At 54.4% G+C, this 8538-nt stretch overlaps 2 long non-coding RNA genes across 2 annotated transcripts; one reads left to right on the forward strand and one right to left on the reverse strand.

The window, feature by feature from the left end:
* The first annotated feature begins 231 nt into the window (after nt 1–231).
* On the forward strand, nt 232–7412 carry LOC113223228. The gene is made up of 3 exons (XR_003308635.2): nt 232–1318; nt 2256–3876; nt 4604–7412. It is a non-coding gene; the product is annotated as an uncharacterized LOC113223228 (long non-coding RNA).
* LOC116418676 lies at nt 4457–6547 on the reverse strand. The gene is made up of 3 exons (XR_004228791.1): nt 6398–6547; nt 5981–6089; nt 4457–4686 (listed from the first exon to the last, which is right to left on the reverse strand). It is a non-coding gene; the product is annotated as an uncharacterized LOC116418676 (long non-coding RNA).
* Nucleotides 7413–8538: the final 1126 nt, after the last annotated feature.

Below are 8538 nucleotides of genomic sequence, written 5' to 3' on the forward strand. Positions count from 1 at the left end.
GGCAAGTCACTGTCGTCTTGTTCCTCTCCCGGCCTCGGGACACATCAGTCAGGACAGAGGCAGAGCAATCAGCTCCACGTTGCCGGCCAACTGCAAGGGGCGGGGGCAAAAGAAATGTTTAATTTATCACTGGTTCCAAGAACTGAGAAAAAAGTAATAATAATTCTGTCTTGAGCACCAAGAGCATGTTATTTACAGCCGCAAAACTTTCACAACAATTTGAATGCAAAACAGGGTGCGTCGTATTCATAGCCGTTTGTCCCAATTGGAAAGGAAGGCATTTGAGAGCAAAATAGCACTTTGCTGCAAACTGCTCGCTAAGAAAATGGCAAGACAGTCTGTGTTCTGAGGGAGGCTGGGAGCTGGAAATGGGCAGGTACCTGAGAAAAACAGAACAAAAGCAGGTGCAGAAGGCGGTCAATGGCAGCCTGTGCCAAGCAGAGCAGGGTGGCTTTCTTTTTATTTAAAATAACATTTTTATTGATTCCTGAATTCCTGCCCAGTCGAGACTGGGGAGGCAGGAAGCCACATGGACGAGGTGCCTGGGGAGAAAGCCCACGGTCTCCCAGAGCACGCCCTCCCGAGGCTGCTTCCATTCTGCACCGCGTGGCGGGGGCGGTGGACACAGCCGACTCAGTTTCCCTTGCTCTTACAGCGAGCACCAGCCCTTCTCTCCCAGGAGCTGAGATGATTCATGAACGACCGAGGAGAGATTTGAAGATGAAAAATGTCCTTGCCGTCTTGGGGATTAATCATCGCATAACGCATGCTCCCTCTCTGCGTGCCGACTTAATTACCTGCCGTCGACAAAACGATTCTCCTCCCGCTCCTCTCCGGAGAAACGCTCCCGTTTGGAGCCCGCGGTACAGATTCTCGGCAAAGAATCAAAGCTCTCTTTGCAGCAGCGGAAAGGCTCGGGAGTGTTTGTATAGAATGAGAGAGAACAAAAGCAGCCTCTGCTGGAGAGGGGCCTCCCAGGTTTGGAGGGGACAGACCAGGGAGAGACAGAAATGGCTCTAATTTTGTGATTTAAAAAATAGAACTCGGTCCTGTTTCCTCCCAAGCCTACTGAGAGGAGTCCTTGGCCCCTCCGACAGCTTGCTCCAAGGGGCAGAGCGGGGCAGGGAGCATGACCTTGCCTGGAGGTGGACCTGTGTTGTCCTGGCTAGGACCCTCCAGAGAGCTGAGTCTACTGTCTGCTTCTGTCTCAAGACTCGGTCATTGGAGAGTCTTAGGGATATGGAACTTGCCTTGCTGACCCTTCCTGGGGCCATAGCTACTGGACACCCGGGCTTGCTTAGCCAAAGTCTTGTCCCAGGTCACGGCCCTTTGGTTTGTGTGTGTGTGTGTGTGTGTGTGTATGCGTTTTTTCTTTTGTTTGTTTGTTTTTATTATTTGAGACTGAGTTTCACTCTTGCCCAGGCTGGAGTGCAGTGGTGCAATCTCAGCTTGCCACAACCTCCGCCTCCTGGGTTCAAGCTATTCTCCTGCCTCAGCCTCCCAAGTAGCTGGAATTACAAGTGTGCACCACCATGTCCGGCTAATTTTTAGTAGAGACAGGGTTTCACCGTGTTGGCCAGGCTGGTCTCGAACTCCTGACCTCAAGTGATCCAGCCTCCCGAAGTGCTGGGATGACAGGTGTGAGCCACTGCCCCCAGCCTGGGTCATGGTCCTTTGTAAAGGGCCACTCAACACTGACCTGCAGCCTCGCTGTTCCCTGCAGCTGGAGCAGGGTCCACCTTGCTTGGGGTCATCCTCATTCTGCTTGTCTGGCATTCTTTAGTATCTGTTAAGGCTTGTTTCACGCCTTTCACACCCAAATGTCCTGGTCATCCCAGTTCTAGAAAAGAAGACATTTGAACTAGTCTGAAAGATCAGACAGGGTTTTTTGTTTGTTTCTATTTTTTGCTCCTGGTAATGAAAGTAATAAATTCTCACTGCATAAAATTTGGAAAGTAAGAAGAAAATAATGTAAAGCAGTGGAGAAAGCCACACCGGCTTGCTAATATCTTGGAATGTTTATTTTCTATCATTTTTCCTAGGCATGCAATTATTCCACCTGGCCAGGGTCATCCTGAACACAGCATCACAGTTCACTGTCTAGGCAAGGAGATGGGAAGGGCTTTGGTGGGCAAAGCTAAGGAGGAGGAAAGGGCTCAGATAGAGGGAAGACAGGGCTCTGCTCCTGCTACTAGCTGCTGTGTGTTCTCCTGCCAGCTGCTCACCCTCTCTGAACGTTGTTCTTTGGTCTGCAGAACTGGCACGGGGCTGCCACAAGGACGGATGAACTACAAGCGACGGCAATGGGCTTCTGCGCAGACGGCCCTACAGGAAGCTCTGAGATAGCACCCCCTGCGGTCCCCTGCCCACCACCACCCCATTTTGCTTTTCTTCAAATTGATCTCCACCTGACACAGTGCATGCCAATGCTGGTCTCCTTCTCCCCCACCCAGGGGGAGGTGGGGAACCTCCTGAGAGAGAACCCGCTGTTGTGTTCAAGGCTGTGTTTCTGGGGCACATGAGGCCCGGGCTGGGTGCTCAGTGAAGCTCTGATGAGTGGATGCAAGGCTTTCCAGGAAAGAAGGTGAAGGCACGAGGATGGCTTAGGAGGAACGGGAGGGGACCAGCAGAGGAGCCCAAGGACAGGAGGTTACAGAGCGCCCTGGCAGCCTGGGATGGGGGTGCCATCCTCTTCGTAAGCTGCACAGCTGCCTCAACCCCTGAGCAGGCACACAGCAGGCACGGGTAGGGGTCCTTTCTCCTGGCACAGACAGCCCCACAGCCCATGGGGCGGCAGAGCCTCCACCCCGGACACTCCTGCTCCCGGATGCAGAGCAAGAGGTGGCTGTGGCCTTCAGGGATGTCACGCAGAGGCTGACGGGAGCACGGTTCACTGAGAGAGAGAAGCCAGCAGGCCTCAGCCATGGAAGCCGGTGCCCGATTGGTGCCCAGCTGTGATTAGAGAGTCCTATTTCAATGTGGGCCCCTCAGGCCCATGTCCAGAGGCCTCTGTCCCATGGAGAACTGTGCTCGGCACACCGTTTCTGACCCTCTTGAAGGATTATCTGCTAGTCTGGGGGCCTGGGTGCCATGTTCTGCATAGACAGCCATGACTGGGATGGAACCTGGACCAGCCCCCGGAGCAGCTGAGTGTCTACCCATCGGTTCAAACAGAAGGACCCCGGATGTCTGCCTTGGACAGCCAGCCCAGCTCTTTGTGGGCTGATGGGAGCTCCCCTTTCCAGGGCTCTGGGCCTGTCTCCAGAGCTGGAAGCGCTGAGGACTCCCAGCCCTGGCCATGAGAAATGACAAAGCCCACACCTGCCCACCCTGTTTATGTCCACCCTCCTGTGGTGGATGCCCTTGTCTCGTCTCTGTGATACCGTGGGCTTCCCTTGGCAGAGGCTTCGTCACAAAACTCTGACTGATGTTTACTCATCTCTCTCCCCAGCAAGCCCCGGGGAGCATCTCACAGGCGGCCACCCCGCCAGAGCCACCCACCTCTCCTAGTGCTGGGTCACTGCACGCACGCAGGGCTGAGTCCTCCACTCCCCCCATCTGCCTTTGGAGCCAGAAAATCACTCACTGGCATTCATCAAGTCCCCGATTCAGTTTTAGGGCTGGAAGGACCTCCTGAGGCCTGCCTGTGTTCATTCACTGGTCCGTTCATCATTCATTCAGTAGTGGTTCCAGGTACATTGCTCAAGAAAGAGATGTGATCCCTGAGTCCCTGGCCTCAGTGCGCTGAGAGACAAGTGAAGTGGTCCCAGGGCCACGGTGGGATGCAGAAGGTGCAGTGTGTCCTGCCAGTGGGGAGACGGGAGAGTTATGACTGTCCGGTGCAGACAAGACGGAAGGACGAATGGCCATTATCAGGTAAATACAAGTGCCCAGGGCAGAGACTCTGGCCCTGGGAGGCCTGGGGGTGGGAGGGTGAGTGCCCAGGCGAGGGCCATGCCTGGCACTCACACGATGAGTCGGGCAGGGAACGCAGCTGGACCCAGAGGGCCTGGAGGCTGTGAGGAGGGCGATCTGCCTCTTTCTGTAACAGGACAGCCCAGGAGGGTCTGTGCTTAGGGGTGCCACATGCCCCTTATGCTCCGTCTCACAGCTGGGCCCAGTGGCGCAGGACTGCCCGGGATAGAGAGGCGTGCGGTGACCTTCCAGGCTGCATGCAGCAGCAGAGGGGTGGGGGTGGCTGGGCCTGGGCAGTGGCAGCAGGGGAAAGGGACGTGGACGGAGGTGAAATGGACAGGTCTGTGGATTGTGGGGAAGCCTGGATGTGGGGTGGGGGGGCGTCATGGTCTTCCCTGCCCCTGCAGATGAGGTAGCAGGCTCTTGGGGCAGCTGGGAGAGGCAGAATTGGGCTGCTCTGCTGAGGGCTTCTGCACAGAGTTCCAAATTCCAGGAGCTTCTAGGGGCTGGGACCTGCCTGCATAGTGAGGTGGATGAGTCCAGGCCTGCGGCACGTGGCCTCTGCCATCGGCTTTGCTCTCAGTGCAGAGCCGGCCTCGTCCTCATTGTGTAGCTCAGGATTTGGAGGCCCAGAGAGGCAAGGCCAGCACCCGCACGGGCCAGCTGCATAACCCAGGTCCAATTTCAGGTCCCAGAGCCAGGCTCCATGGTGACCCACTGCCAGGGATGACGGGCAGACTGCCACTCCCAACAGAGCCTCAGCTTTGTCACCTGTAGGGCAGGAGAGCAGCAAGACCTGCTTGGAAGTTGAGCGTCCCCATGCCCAGCAGGCATCCCGCCCTCCTCCGCCTCTTCACAAAGGCCAGTCATCCCGTGCTTCCGACACCAGGGCCAGGAGGAGCAGTGTCCCCCTCTCTGGGCCCGTAGGCCTTTGACAGGTGGAGACACCTGTCCCTGCTGGGCCCCAGGTTTGTATCTGCAGCCACAGAACAGAGCAGGGAAGAGCCAAACTGACCCGCCAGGAACCTCAGCTCTTCCCTGTCTGGGTCCTGCCCTGACCATATCCGTCACTGTCAACACCAGGAGGAGAGCATGCGGCGGCCCATGCTTCCTGACAGCAGCCTTCCCTAAAGAGCCAGGCCCACCCCACGGACCCCAACCTGGGGTCTCTCAAAGGCTCTGGGCACTGCCTTGGCTGAAGCCAGTCCTGAGCTCCAACTTAGGGACAGAACCAGCCACCTTGGTAGATAGGGCTTGGCAATCTCCCAGATTCCCGAACACACCCCATAGGCCCCTTCCAGCCTCAGGTTTGGAGAGGCAGAGGGGGAAAGGTCCCAGCTAAGCCAGCCAGGGGCAGGGAGAAGGTGCGCTGGTCTGGTCAGTTACCTCCCTGACTTCCTCATCCATGCGGCAGCTGAAGCCTGTGACAGGAAGAGGCAAAACCAAAACCAAACCTGTCCCTAAAGGTTAAGCTTATCGGTCCTTACGTGAGAGTGTGAAGTGTTTTAATTGGGTAAACTGATGCATCCTGTTAGCTGAGCTAAACCAGACAGAGCTGATTGGAGGAGGCAGGGCTGATTTCAAAGATGAACCTCCAGCCAAGAGTGCCCGTGAAGACGCTCGGGCTTCCTCCTGCAAAGCTGCAGGTCCTCATGTGCCCGATGCTCTCCCGCTAGTGGTTAGCTCTGCAACCGCCTCCAGGTTGCCTCAGTTTCCCCAAATGTAAAATGTACAGTGAAGTCCCCCCTCCCCTCCTGCACCATCCCAGGTGGCTCTTACTGAAGGTCGGCCACTCTGGTTAGGTCACGTGCACATCCTTTACATGGAAAATGATTGAAATCTGCACCTGGACAGTGCTATCAGCTGTGGGCCGCCAGCTCTGCAGGGACCCGAGGCCCCAGTGCAGGCTCAGAACGAGGCAGAAACAGCCCCATGCACCGCTCCAGGCATCCACATTCTCAGGGACCAATCACCCTCCTCCGTGCCTGTCTGGGCCACCATGGGAGCGATTCGGGGCTGCTCAGGCCTTGGTCCTCTCGTCCTAAGGGAAGAAAGCTGAAAATACCTAGATGTCTAGATGGCCCTGGATCCACGACAGTCTCTGTCCGGAGCACAGGAGCTGTGCATGACCACGCCACCGATTTCCTCTTGAGAGACTTCTAGCGGTGGGGGGGCTGTGGTAGCAAATACAGAGTGTGTATGATCCCAACATTAACCACGCAACTCCTAGCCTGCAACACTTAAAAGAGGAACCTGCCACCCTCCACGAGGCTGGAGAAGCAGCGGGAGTTTCCAAAAGGCAGCTTTGGTTTAAACCACAAGATAATGGAGGGATCTGCATTTTGCTGAAGAAACCGCAAGCTACCCTCTGACATTGTTTCACTTCTTTTTTGTTGTTCCTTTTTGAACATCTCTTATTGAAGCAATTTCTGGGCAAATCACACAAATAAAGCGCTTGAGAAACAGGTTATAGCCCACTTACCCAACTTGCTAATTAGATGTGGCAATTTCTAGAGAGACTTGAACTTCAGTGACCAGCCACCCTGGTTTGCCCTGGGGACATAAGACTGTCATTGCTAATACTGGGACAGTTCCAGGCGAAACGATGGGATGGTCAGCCTGCCTGCACCCTGGTCATTGTCTTCACCTAGCAGCTCCACCCCTCATTTCCGTCAGTTGTGATGACTGGCAGGTGACTAGCCAATCAGATTCTTCCCTAGGATTCTTCATGGAGGATGGGGGGCTCACTTGCCCCCCAACTCAGAGTATGATGGAGGTGACTTAGTGGTGACCATGGCTGGCTGGGCTCTCTCTGCCTCTGAGAGAGTGCTCCTCTGTAGAAGGAGAGAAAGAAAGAAAGAACCCAGGCAGGGACAGAGTGTGTACATGTGTGCGTGCATGCATGTGTGTGTGTGAGCCTGCAAACCCACGTGCCCACCCCCCGGTGTCTCTTGTCACTGCCATGACCAGATCAGGGTGCTGGGAGGATGGAAGAAGTTGTGGTCACGTGCTCTGGCCTCTACTGTAGCAGAGAACCCGCTACACAGAGGTGACTGTGCAGGGGTGAGGGAGGTGGAGGAGAAGGTATTTATGTGCAATAAATATTTAATTCCACCCAGCGCTCCTCCCGTACCAACGTGGATCCTAGATTAGTTTTATACATTCCACCCACATCGCCATACCCTTCAGCAAGGTTAATCCTGTCCTAATGCGAGTTTAAAAATTAAATCCACTTCGATGAATGAATGTCCTTTGCAGCTTCATCCCATTCTTTTATGCAGAGTAAATATGTTTGCACAATGGCTCTGGGAACAGCGCTCCAAAGCGGATCACACAGGCATCCAGCACAGCTCCCGGCCCCGACTCCATGCATTATATATGACAGTCCCAATCCAGTCTCGCCACTGTGCTGGGGAGCGGGCAGCAGCTTGTCAGCGCCTTTAAATCAAGCACAAAGCAGATTGTGAGCTGGTTCCGGGGAACAAAAAGCAGTAAAATAATTTGGGATTTTGAGAACCGCTGGTTTAACTTAGGTGAGAACGTGCACCTGGATTTTTCTCATCTTTTCGTAAGCTTTAAAAATATACACAAAGCTAAACAACAAAAACAACCACCACCAAAATACCAGCAATTGCCCCTTACCCCAAACCCACCCTACTTCCCGGTTTGTTTTCCCCGGCTTCGCAGAAAGTGACGTTGACCTCTCTCCGACACAGAGCTGGAGGTGGAGGCTGGAGATTTGGTTGCGCCACCGTGTTTAGGGCTTGGAGACTCAATTAAGATATTAAAAATAGGACTCAGGCCAGCAGGGTGCTTCCGTGGAGCTCTCTTTGTTTATGTCTTCAGCAAGCAGCCTGTGAAAGCCCCTCCAGTCCTAGGGAGGCTGGAGAGTTCTAAAGGGGATTATCTGCCTCCTGGGGTATAAATTCCAAATTACTCTGACACAAACTATTACCCTGCAAACACTGGTCATCTGTCTTCAGGTGCCTGGCAGATACTCGGCGCCGGTGTTATTATCTCTGGGAAATTAAAGTGGGCCTCAGGGTGAGGGATACCTCCTGCTGGAGCCCCAGGTGCCTCTGCCTCGAGGCCCGGGCTGACCTCCAAATAGTTCCAAGCGTGAATGTGTTTGTCCCTCTGGCTGGTGCTGCCCCACGTCCTCACTCTCGCCCTCTGCTCCCCTGTAAGGGTTGATGAGCACCTCACCTTTCGTAGCTGCTAGGGGGCTTTCTAAAGGGCAGTGTTGCTGCCTGCCCAGGGGTCTGGGCAGGGAGGAGGTGGCAGTGCTAGGACAGAGGAAAGGGGAAGGAGAAAAGAAGGAAGGAAGAGGGGAGAGGAAGAAAAGACCACGTTGTGTAGCAGAGCGGGGCCTGTCCCACCCTGCAATCCTGGGATAGAGAAAATCCCCCCTTTAAAGTATTCAGAGTCAGGCTCCCCCACCTCGCCATTTAAGAACCCCTGGGCCTGGGTGCTGGGGGAGGCCTACTCAGTACCTTCATCCCAGCACTCTTTGCAAAATGTAAAGGCTTTGTTGAGACGTAAACCACATACCATAGAATTCACCCTTTTATTTTATTTTTATTTTATTTTATTTTATTTTATTTTATTTTATTTTATTTTATT

The sequence above is a fragment of the Piliocolobus tephrosceles genome, unplaced genomic scaffold (genome assembly GCF_002776525.5).
Source record: "Piliocolobus tephrosceles isolate RC106 unplaced genomic scaffold, ASM277652v3 unscaffolded_39869, whole genome shotgun sequence".
Lineage (NCBI taxonomy): Eukaryota > Metazoa > Chordata > Mammalia > Primates > Cercopithecidae > Piliocolobus > Piliocolobus tephrosceles.